Here is a 12,137-nt window from a genome sequence, read left to right on the forward strand (position 1 = left end):
GTTTTTGCATTCTCTAAAAATTCGGCCGAAATGGAGGTTAAGAAAATCTCCTCGTTAATTTAGGACATTACTCGTTTTCGACCCTTTTTTACTAGGAAGGCCATAATGTGGCCGATTTGCATTGAATCTTAGCATGTGACAATTCGTTGGATAGGTAAACAACATAACTACGACTTCCATGGGATATTTTTGCATTCTCTAAAAATTCAGCCAAAATGGAGGTTAAGAAAATCTCCTCGTTAATTTGGGACATTACTCGTTTTCGACCCTTTTTTACTAGGAAGGCCATAAAGTGGCCGATTTGTATTGAATCTTAGCATGTGACAATTCTTGGATAGGGAAACAACATAACTACGACTTCCATGGGATATTTTTGCATTCTCTAAAAATTCAGCCAAAATGGAGGTTAAGAAAATCTCCTCGTTAATTTGGGACATTACTCGTTTTCGACCCTTTTTTACTAGGAATGCCGTAATGTGGCCAATCTGCATTGAATCTTAGCGTGTGACAATTCGTTGGATAGGTAAACAACATAACTACGACTTCCATGGGATATTTTTGCATTCTCTAAAAATTCGGCCAAAATGGAGGTTAAGAAAATCTCCTCGTTAATTTAGGACATTACTCGTTTTCGACCCTTTTTTACTAGGAAGGCCATAATGTGGCCGATTTGCATTGAATCTTAGCATGTGACAATTCGTTGGATAGGTAAACAACATAACTACGACTTCCATTTGATATTTTTGCATTCTCTAAAAATTCGGCCAGAATGGAGGTAAAGAAAATCTCCTCGTTAATTTAGGACATTACTCGTTTTCGACCCATTTTTACTGGAAGGCCATAAAGTGGCCGATTTGTATGGAATCTTAGCATGTGACAATTCGTTGGATAGGTAAACAACATAACTACGACTTCCATGGGATATTTTTGCATTCTCTAAAAATTCGGCCAAAATGGAGGTTAAGAAAATCTCCTCGTTAATTTAGGACATTACTCGTTTTCGACCCTTTTTTACTAGGAAGGCCATAAAGTGGCCGATTTGTATTGAATCTTAGCATGTGACAATTCTTGGATAGGGAAACAACATAACTACGACTTTCATGGGATATTTTTGCATTCTCTAAAAATTCAGCCAAAATGGAGGTTAAGAAAATCTCCTCGTTAATTTGGGACATTACTCGTTTTCGACCCTTTTTTACTAGGAATGCCATAATGTGGCCAATCTGCATTGAATCTTAGCGTGTGACAATTCGTTGGATAGGTAAACAACATAACTACGACTTCCATGGGATATTTTTGCATTCTCTAAAAATTCGGCCAGAATGGAGGTAAAGAAAATCTCCTCGTTAATTTAGGACATTACTCGTTTTCGACGCATTTTTACTGGAAGGCCATAAAGTGGCCGATTTGTATGGAATCTTAGCATGTGACAATTCGTTGGATAGGTAAACAACATAACTACGACTTCCATGGGATATTTTTGCATTCTCTAAAAATTCGGCCAAAATGGAGGTTAAGAAAATCTCCTCGTTAATTTAGGACATTACTCGTTTTCGACCCTTTTTTACTAGGAAGGCCATAATGTGGCCGATTTGCATTGAATCCTAGCATGTGACAATTCGTTGGATAGGTAAACAACATAACTACCACTTCCATGTGATATTTTTGCATTCTCTAAAAATTCGGCCAGAATGGAGGTAAAGAAAATCTCCTCGTTAATTTAGGACATTACTCGTTTTCGACCCATTTTTACTAGGAAGGCCATAAAGTGGCCGATTTGTATTGAATCTTAGCATGTGACAATTCTTGGATAGGGAAACAACATAACTACGACTTCCATGGGATATTTTTGCATTCTCTAAAAATTCAGCCAAAATGGAGGTTAAGAAAATCTCCTCGTTAATTTAGGACATTACTCGTTTTCGACCCATTTTTACTAGGAAGGCCATAAAGTGGCCGATTTGTATTGAATCTTAGCATGTGACAATTCTTGGATAGGGAAACAACATAACTACGACTTCCATGGGATATTTTTGCATTCTCTAAAAATTCAGCCAAAATGGAGGTTAAGAAAATCTCCTCGTTAATTTGGGACATTACTCGTTTTCGACCCTTTTTTACTAGGAATGCCGTAATGTGGCCAATCTGCATTGAATCTTAGCGTGTGACAATTCGTTGGATAGGTAAACAACATAACTACGACTTCCATGGGATATTTTTGCATTCTCTAAAAATTCGGCCAAAATGGAGGTTAAGAAAATCTCCTCGTTAATTTAGGACATTACTCGTTTTCGACCCTTTTTTACTAGGAAGGCCATAATGTGGCCGATTTGCATTGAATCTTAGCATGTGACAATTCGTTGGATAGGTAAACAACATAACTACGACTTCCATTTGATATTTTTGCATTCTCTAAAAATTCGGCCAGAATGGAGGTAAAGAAAATCTCCTCGTTAATTTAGGACATTACTCGTTTTCGACCCATTTTTACTGGAAGGCCATAAAGTGGCCGATTTGTATGGAATCTTAGCATGTGACAATTCGTTGGATAGGTAAACAACATAACTACGACTTCCATGGGATATTTTTGCATTCTCTAAAAATTCGGCCAAAATGGAGGTTAAGAAAATCTCCTCGTTAATTTAGGACATTACTCGTTTTCGACCCTTTTTTACTAGGAAGGCCATAATGTGGCCGATTTGCATTGAATCCTAGCATGTGACAATTCGTTGGATAGGTAAACAACATAACTACCACTTCCATGTGATATTTTTGCATTCTCTAAAAATTCGGCCAGAATGGAGGTAAAGAAAATCTCCTCGTTAATTTAGGACATTACTCATTTTCGACCCATTTTTACTAGGAAGGCCATAAAGTGGCCGATTTGTATTGAATCTTAGCATGTGACAATTCTTGGATAGGGAAACAACATAACTACGACTTCCATGGGATATTTTTGCATTCTCTAAAAATTCAGCCAAAATGGAGGTTAAGAAAATCTCCTCGTTAATTTAGGACATTACTCGTTTTCGACCCATTTTTACTAGGAAGGCCATAAAGTGGCCGATTTGTATTGAATCTTAGCATGTGACAATTCTTGGATAGGGAAACAACATAACTACGACTTCCATGGGATATTTTTGCATTCTCTAAAAATTCAGCCAAAATGGAGGTTAAGAAAATCTCCTCGTTAATTTGGGACATTACTCGTTTTCGACCCTTTTTTACTAGGAATGCCGTAATGTGGCCAATCTGCATTGAATCTTAGCGTGTGACAATTCGTTGGATAGGTAAACAACATAACTACGACTTCCATGGGATATTTTTGCATTCTCTAAAAATTCGGCCAAAATGGAGGTTAAGAAAATCTCCTCGTTAATTTAGGACATTACTCGTTTTCGACCCTTTTTTACTAGGAAGGCCATAATGTGGCCGATTTGCATTGAATCTTAGCATGTGACAATTCGTTGGATAGGTAAACAACATAACTACGACTTCCATGGGATATTTTTGCATTCTCTAAAAATTCAGCCAAAATGGAGGTTAAGAAAATCTCCTCGTTAATTGAGGACATTACTCGTTTTTGACCCTTTTTTACTAGGAAGGCCATAATGTGGCCGATTTGCATAGAATCTTAGCATGTGACAATTCGTTGGATAGGTAAACAACATAACTACGACTTCCATGGGATGTTTTTGCATTCTCTAAAAATTCGGCCGAAATGGAGGTTAAGAAAATCTCCTCGTTAATTTAGGACATTACTCGTTTTCGACCCTTTTTTACTAGGAAGGCCATAATGTGGCCGATTTGCATTGAATCTTAGCATGTGACAATTCGTTGGATAGGTAAACAACATAACTACGACTTCCATGGGATATTTTTGCATTCTCTAAAAATTCGGCCAGAATGGAGGTAAAGAAAATCTCCTCGTTAATTTAGGACATTACTCGTTTTCGACCCATTTTTACTGGAAGGCCATAAAGTGGCCGATTTGTATGGAATCTTAGCATGTGACAATTCGTTGGATAGGTAAACAACATAACTACGACTTCCATGGGATATTTTTGCATTCTCTAAAAATTCGGCCAAAATGGAGGTTAAGAAAATCTCCTCGTTAATTTAGGACATTACTCGTTTTCGACCCTTTTTTACTAGGAAGGCCATAATGTGGCCGATTTGCATTGAATCCTAGCATGTGACAATTCGTTGGATAGGTAAACAACATAACTACCACTTCCATGTGATATTTTTCCATTCTCTAAAAATTCGGCCAGAATGGAGGTAAAGAAAATCTCCTCGTTAATTTAGGACATTACTCGTTTTCGACCCATTTTTACTGGGAAGGCCATAAAGTGGCCGATTTGTATTGAATCTTAGCATGTGACAATTCTTGGATAGGGAAACAACATAACTACGACTTCCATGGGATATTTTTGCATTCTCTAAAAATTCAGCCAAAATGGAGGTTAAGAAAATCTCCTCGTTAATTTGGGACATTACTCGTTTTCGACCCTTTTTTACTAGGAATGCCTTAATGTGGCCAATCTGCATTGAATCTTAGCGTGTGACAATTCGTTGGATAGGTAAACAACATAACTACGACTTCCATGGGATATTTTTGCATTCTCTAAAAATTCGGCCAAAATGGAGGTTAAGAAAATCTCCTCGTTAATTTAGGACATTACTCCTTTTCGACCCTTTTTTACTAGGAAGGCCATAAAGTGGCCGATTTGTATTGAATCTTAGCAAGTGAAAATTCGTTGGATAGGTAAACAACATAACTACGACTTCCATGGGATATTTTTGCATTCTCTAAAAATTCGGACAAAATGGAGGTTAAGAAAATTTCCTCTATAATTTAGGACATTACTCGTTTTCGACCCTTTTTTACTAGGAAGGCCATAATGTGGCCGATTTGCATTGAATCTTCGCATGTGACAATTTGTTGGATAGGTAAACAACATAGCTACGACTGCCATGGTATATTTTTGCATTCTCTAAAAATTCAGCCAAAATGGAGGTTAAGAAAATCTCCTCGTTAATTTAGGACATTACTCGTTTTCGACCCTTTTTAACTAGGAAGGCCATAATGTGGCCGATTTGCATTGAATCTTAGCATGTGACAATTCGTTGGATAGGTAAACAACATAACTACGACTTCCATGGTATATTTTTGCATTCTCTAAAAATTCGGCCAAAATGGAGGTTAAAAAAATCTCCTCGTTAATTTAGGACATTACTCGTTTTCGACCCTTTTTTACTAGGAAGGCCATAAAGTGGCCGATTTGTATTGAATCTTTGCATGTGACAATTCGTTGGATAGGTAAACAACATAACTACGACTTCCATGGGATATTATTGCATTCTCTAAAAATTCGGCCAAAATGGAGGTTAAGAAAATCTCCTCGTTAATTTAGGACATTACTCCTTTTCGACCCTTTTTTACTAGGAAGGCCATAAAGTGGCTGATTTGTATTGAATCTTAGCAAGTGACAATTCGATGGATAGGTAAACAACATAAATACGACTTCCATGGGATATTTTTGCATTCTCTAAAAATTCGGACAAAATGGAGGTTATGAAAATTTCCTCGTTAATTTGGGACATTACTCGTTTTCGACCCTTTTTTATTAGGAAGGCCATAAAGTGGCCGACTTGTATTGAATCTTAGCATGTGACAATTCGTTGGATAGGTAAACAACATAACTACGACTTCCATGGGATATTTTTGCATTCTCAAAAAATTCGGCCAAAATGGAGGTTAAGAAAATCTCCTCGTTTCGTTTTCGACCCTTTTTTACTAGGAAGGCCATAATGTGGCCGATTTGCATTGAATCTTAGCATGTGACAATTCGTTGGATAGGTAAACAACATAACTACGACTTCCATGGTATATTTTTGCATTCTCTAAAAATTCGGCCAAAATGGAGGTTAAAAAAATCTCCTCGTTAATTTAGGACATTACTCGTTTTCGACCCTTTTTTACTAGGAAGGCCATAAAGTGGCCGATTTGTATTGAATCTTTGCATGTGACAATTCGTTGGATAGGTAAACAACATAACTACGACTTCCATGGGATATTATTGCATTCTCTAAAAATTCGGCCAAAATGGAGGTTAAGAAAATCTCCTCGTTAATTTAGGACATTACTCCTTTTCGACCCTTTTTTACTAGGAAGGCCATAAAGTGGCTGATTTGTATTGAATCTTAGCAAGTGACAATTCGATGGATAGGTAAACAACATAAATACGACTTCCATGGGATATTTTTGCATTCTCTAAAAATTCGGACAAAATGGAGGTTATGAAAATTTCCTCGTTAATTTGGGACATTACTCGTTTTCGACCCTTTTTTATTAGGAAGGCCATAAAGTGGCCGACTTGTATTGAATCTTAGCATGTGACAATTCGTTGGATAGGTAAACAACATAACTACGACTTCCATGGGATATTTTTGCATTCTCAAAAAATTCGGCAAAAATGGAGGTTAAGAAAATCTCCTCGTTTCGTTTTCGACCCTTTTTTACTAGGAAGGCCATAATGTGGCCGATTTGCATTGAATCTTAGCATGTGACAATTCGTTGGATAGGTAAACAACATAACTACGACTTCCATGGTATATTTTTGCATTCTCTAAAAATTCGGCCAAAATGGAGGTTAAAAAATCTCCTCGTTAATTTAGGACATTACTCGTTTTCGACCCTTTTTTACTAGGAAGGCCATAAAGTGGCCGATTTGTATTGAATCTTTGCATGTGACAATTCGTTGGATAGGTAAACAACATAACTACGACTTCCATGGGATATTTTTGCATTCTCTAAAAATTCGGCCAAAATGGAGGTTAAGAAAATATCCTCGTTAATTTAGGACATTACTCCTTTTCGACCCTTTTTTACTAGGAAGGCCATAAAGTGGCTGATTTGTATTGAATCTTGGCGGATTTGTATTGAATCTTAGCAAGTGACAATTCGATGGATAGGTAAACAACATAAATACGACTTCCATGGGATATTTTTGCATTCTCTAAAAATTCGGCCAAAATGGAGGTTAAGAAAATCTCCTCGTTAATTTAGGACATTACTCCTTTTCGACCCTTTTTTACTAGGAAGGCCATAAAGTGGCCGATTTGTATTGAATCTTAGCAAGTGACAATTTGTTGGATAGGTAAACAACATAGCTACGACTGCCATGGTATATTTTTGCATTCTCTAAAAATTCGGCCAAAATGGAGGTTAAGAAAATCTCCTCGTTAATTTAGGACATTACTCGTTTTCGACCCTTTTTAACTTGGAAGGCCATAAAGTGGCCGATTTGTATTGAATCTTAGCATGTGACAATTCTTGGATAGGGAAACAAGATAACTACGACTTCCATGGGATATTTTTGCATTCTCTAAAAATTCAGCCAAAATGGAGGTTAAGAAAATCTCCTCGTTAATTTGGGACATTACTCGTTTTCGACCCTTTTTTACTAGGAATGCCATAATGTGGCCAATCTGCATTGAATCTTAGCGTGTGACAATTCGTTGGATAGGTAAACAACATAACTACGACTTCCATGGGATATTTTTGCATTCTCTAAAAATTCGGCCAAAATGGAGGTTAAGAAAATCTCCTCGTTAATTTAGGACATTACTCGTTTTCGACCCTTTTTTACTAGGAAGGCCATAATGTGGCCGATTTGCATTGAATCCTAGCATGTGACAATTCGTTGGATAGGTAAACAACATAACTACCACTTCCATGTGATATTTTTGCATTCTCTAAAAATTCGGCCAGAATGGAGGTAAAGAAAATCTCCTCGTTAATTTAGGACATTACTCGTTTTCGACCCATTTTTACTAGGAAGGCCATAAAGTGGCCGATTTGTATTGAATCTTAGCATGTGACAATTCTTGGATAGGGAAACAACATAACTACGACTTCCATGGGATATTTTTGCATTCTCTAAAAATTCGTCCAAAATGGAGGTTAAGAAAATCTCCTCGTTAATTTAGGACATTACTCGTTTTCGACCCTCTTTTACTAGGAAGGCCATAATGTGGCCGATTTGCATTGAATCCTAGCATGTGATAATTCGTTGGATAGGTAAACAACATAACTACCACTTCCATGTGATATTTTTGCATTCTCTAAAAATTCGGCCAGAATGGAGGTAAAGAAAATCTCCTCGTTAATTTAGGACATTACTCGTTTTCGACCCATTTTTACTAGGAAGGCCATAAAGTGGCCGATTTGTATTGAATCTTAGCATGTGACAATTCGTTGGATAGGTAAACAACATAACTACGACTTCCATGGGATATTATTGCATTCTCTAAAAATTCGGCCAAAATGGAGGTTAAGAAAATCTCCTCGTTAATTTAGGACATTACTCCTTTTCGACCCTTTTTTACTAGGAAGGCCATAAAGTGGCTGATTTGTATTGAATCTTAGCAAGTGACAATTCGATGGATAGGTAAACAACATAAATACGACTTCCATGGGATATTTTTGCATTCTCTAAAAATTCGGACAAAATGGAGGTTATGAAAATTTCCTCGTTAATTTGGGACATTACTCGTTTTCGACCCTTTTTTATTAGGAAGGCCATAAAGTGGCCGACTTGTATTGAATCTTAGCATGTGACAATTCGTTGGATAGGTAAACAACATAACTACGACTTCCATGGGATATTTTTGCATTCTCAAAAAATTCGGCCAAAATGGAGGTTAAGAAAATCTCCTCGTTTCGTTTTCGACCCTTTTTTACTAGGAAGGCCATAATGTGGCCGATTTGCATTGAATCTTAGCATGTGACAATTCGTTGGATAGGTAAACAACATAACTACGACTTCCATGGTATATTTTTGCATTCTCTAAAAATTCGGCCAAAATGGAGGTTAAAAAAATCTCCTCGTTAATTTAGGACATTACTCGTTTTCGACCCTTTTTTACTAGGAAGGCCATAAAGTGGCCGATTTGTATTGAATCTTTGCATGTGACAATTCGTTGGATAGGTAAACAACATAACTACGACTTCCATGGGATATTATTGCATTCTCTAAAAATTCGGCCAAAATGGAGGTTAAGAAAATCTCCTCGTTAATTTAGGACATTACTCCTTTTCGACCCTTTTTTACTAGGAAGGCCATAAAGTGGCTGATTTGTATTGAATCTTAGCAAGTGACAATTCGATGGATAGGTAAACAACATAAATACGACTTCCATGGGATATTTTTGCATTCTCTAAAAATTCGGACAAAATGGAGGTTATGAAAATTTCCTCGTTAATTTGGGACATTACTCGTTTTCGACCCTTTTTTATTAGGAAGGCCATAAAGTGGCCGACTTGTATTGAATCTTAGCATGTGACAATTCGTTGGATAGGTAAACAACATAACTACGACTTCCATGGTATATTTTTGCATTCTCTAAAAATTCGGCCAAAATGGAGGTTAAAAAATCTCCTCGTTAATTTAGGACATTACTCGTTTTCGACCCTTTTTTACTAGGAAGGCCATAAAGTGGCCGATTTGTATTGAATCTTTGCATGTGACAATTCGTTGGATAGGTAAACAACATAACTACGACTTCCATGGGATATTTTTGCATTCTCTAAAAATTCGGCCAAAATGGAGGTTAAGAAAATATCCTCGTTAATTTAGGACATTACTCGTTTTCGACCCTTTTTTACTAGGAAGGCCATAATGTGGCCGATTTGCATTGAATCCTAGCATGTGACAATTCGTTGGATAGGTAAACAACATAACTACCACTTCCATGTGATATTTTTGCATTCTCTAAAAATTCGGCCAGAATGGAGGTAAAGAAAATCTCCTCGTTAATTTAGGACATTACTCGTTTTCGACCCATTTTTACTAGGAAGGCCATAAAGTGGCCGATTTGTATTGAATCTTAGCATGTGACAATTCTTGGATAGGGAAACAACATAACTACGACTTCCATGGGATATTTTTGCATTCTCTAAAAATTCGTCCAAAATGGAGGTTAAGAAAATCTCCTCGTTAATTTAGGACATTACTCGTTTTCGACCCTCTTTTACTAGGAAGGCCATAATGTGGCCGATTTGCATTGAATCCTAGCATGTGATAATTCGTTGGATAGGTAAACAACATAACTACCACTTCCATGTGATATTTTTGCATTCTCTAAAAATTCGGCCAGAATGGAGGTAAAGAAAATCTCCTCGTTAATTTAGGACATTACTCGTTTTCGACCCATTTTTACTAGGAAGGCCATAAAGTGGCCGATTTGTATTGAATCTTAGCATGTGACAATTCGTTGGATAGGTAAACAACATAACTACGACTTCCATGGGATATTATTGCATTCTCTAAAAATTCGGCCAAAATGGAGGTTAAGAAAATCTCCTCGTTAATTTAGGACATTACTCCTTTTCGACCCTTTTTTACTAGGAAGGCCATAAAGTGGCTGATTTGTATTGAATCTTAGCAAGTGACAATTCGATGGATAGGTAAACAACATAAATACGACTTCCATGGGATATTTTTGCATTCTCTAAAAATTCGGACAAAATGGAGGTTATGAAAATTTCCTCGTTAATTTGGGACATTACTCGTTTTCGACCCTTTTTTATTAGGAAGGCCATAAAGTGGCCGACTTGTATTGAATCTTAGCATGTGACAATTCGTTGGATAGGTAAACAACATAACTACGACTTCCATGGGATATTTTTGCATTCTCAAAAAATTCGGCCAAAATGGAGGTTAAGAAAATCTCCTCGTTTCGTTTTCGACCCTTTTTTACTAGGAAGGCCATAATGTGGCCGATTTGCATTGAATCTTAGCATGTGACAATTCGTTGGATAGGTAAACAACATAACTACGACTTCCATGGTATATTTTTGCATTCTCTAAAAATTCGGCCAAAATGGAGGTTAAAAAAATCTCCTCGTTAATTTAGGACATTACTCGTTTTCGACCCTTTTTTACTAGGAAGGCCATAAAGTGGCCGATTTGTATTGAATCTTTGCATGTGACAATTCGTTGGATAGGTAAACAACATAACTACGACTTCCATGGGATATTATTGCATTCTCTAAAAATTCGGCCAAAATGGAGGTTAAGAAAATCTCCTCGTTAATTTAGGACATTACTCCTTTTCGACCCTTTTTTACTAGGAAGGCCATAAAGTGGCTGATTTGTATTGAATCTTAGCAAGTGACAATTCGATGGATAGGTAAACAACATAAATACGACTTCCATGGGATATTTTTGCATTCTCTAAAAATTCGGACAAAATGGAGGTTATGAAAATTTCCTCGTTAATTTGGGACATTACTCGTTTTCGACCCTTTTTTATTAGGAAGGCCATAAAGTGGCCGACTTGTATTGAATCTTAGCATGTGACAATTCGTTGGATAGGTAAACAACATAACTACGACTTCCATGGTATATTTTTGCATTCTCTAAAAATTCGGCCAAAATGGAGGTTAAAAAATCTCCTCGTTAATTTAGGACATTACTCGTTTTCGACCCTTTTTTACTAGGAAGGCCATAAAGTGGCCGATTTGTATTGAATCTTTGCATGTGACAATTCGTTGGATAGGTAAACAACATAACTACGACTTCCATGGGATATTTTTGCATTCTCTAAAAATTCGGCCAAAATGGAGGTTAAGAAAATATCCTCGTTAATTTAGGACATTACTCCTTTTCGACCCTTTTTTACTAGGAAGGCCATAAAGTGGCTGATTTGTATTGAATCTTGGCGGATTTGTATTGAATCTTAGCAAGTGACAATTCGATGGATAGGTAAACAACATAAATACGACTTCCATGGGATATTTTTGCATTCTCTAAAAATTCGGCCAAAATGGAGGTTAAGAAAATCTCCTCGTTAATTTAGGACATTACTCCTTTTCGACCCTTTTTTACTAGGAAGGCCATAAAGTGGCCGATTTGTATTGAATCTTAGCAAGTGACAATTTGTTGGATAGGTAAACAACATAGCTACGACTGCCATGGTATATTTTTGCATTCTCTAAAAATTCGGCCAAAATGGAGGTTAAGAAAATCTCCTCGTTAATTTAGGACATTACTCGTTTTCGACCCTTTTTAACTTGGAAGGCCATAAAGTGGCCGATTTGTATTGAATCTTAGCATGTGACAATTCTT

This window comes from Medicago sativa, chromosome 1 (genome assembly GCF_051527215.1).
Source record: "Medicago sativa cultivar Bolivia chromosome 1, Bolivia_mono, whole genome shotgun sequence".
NCBI classification, from domain to species: domain Eukaryota; kingdom Viridiplantae; phylum Streptophyta; class Magnoliopsida; order Fabales; family Fabaceae; genus Medicago; species Medicago sativa.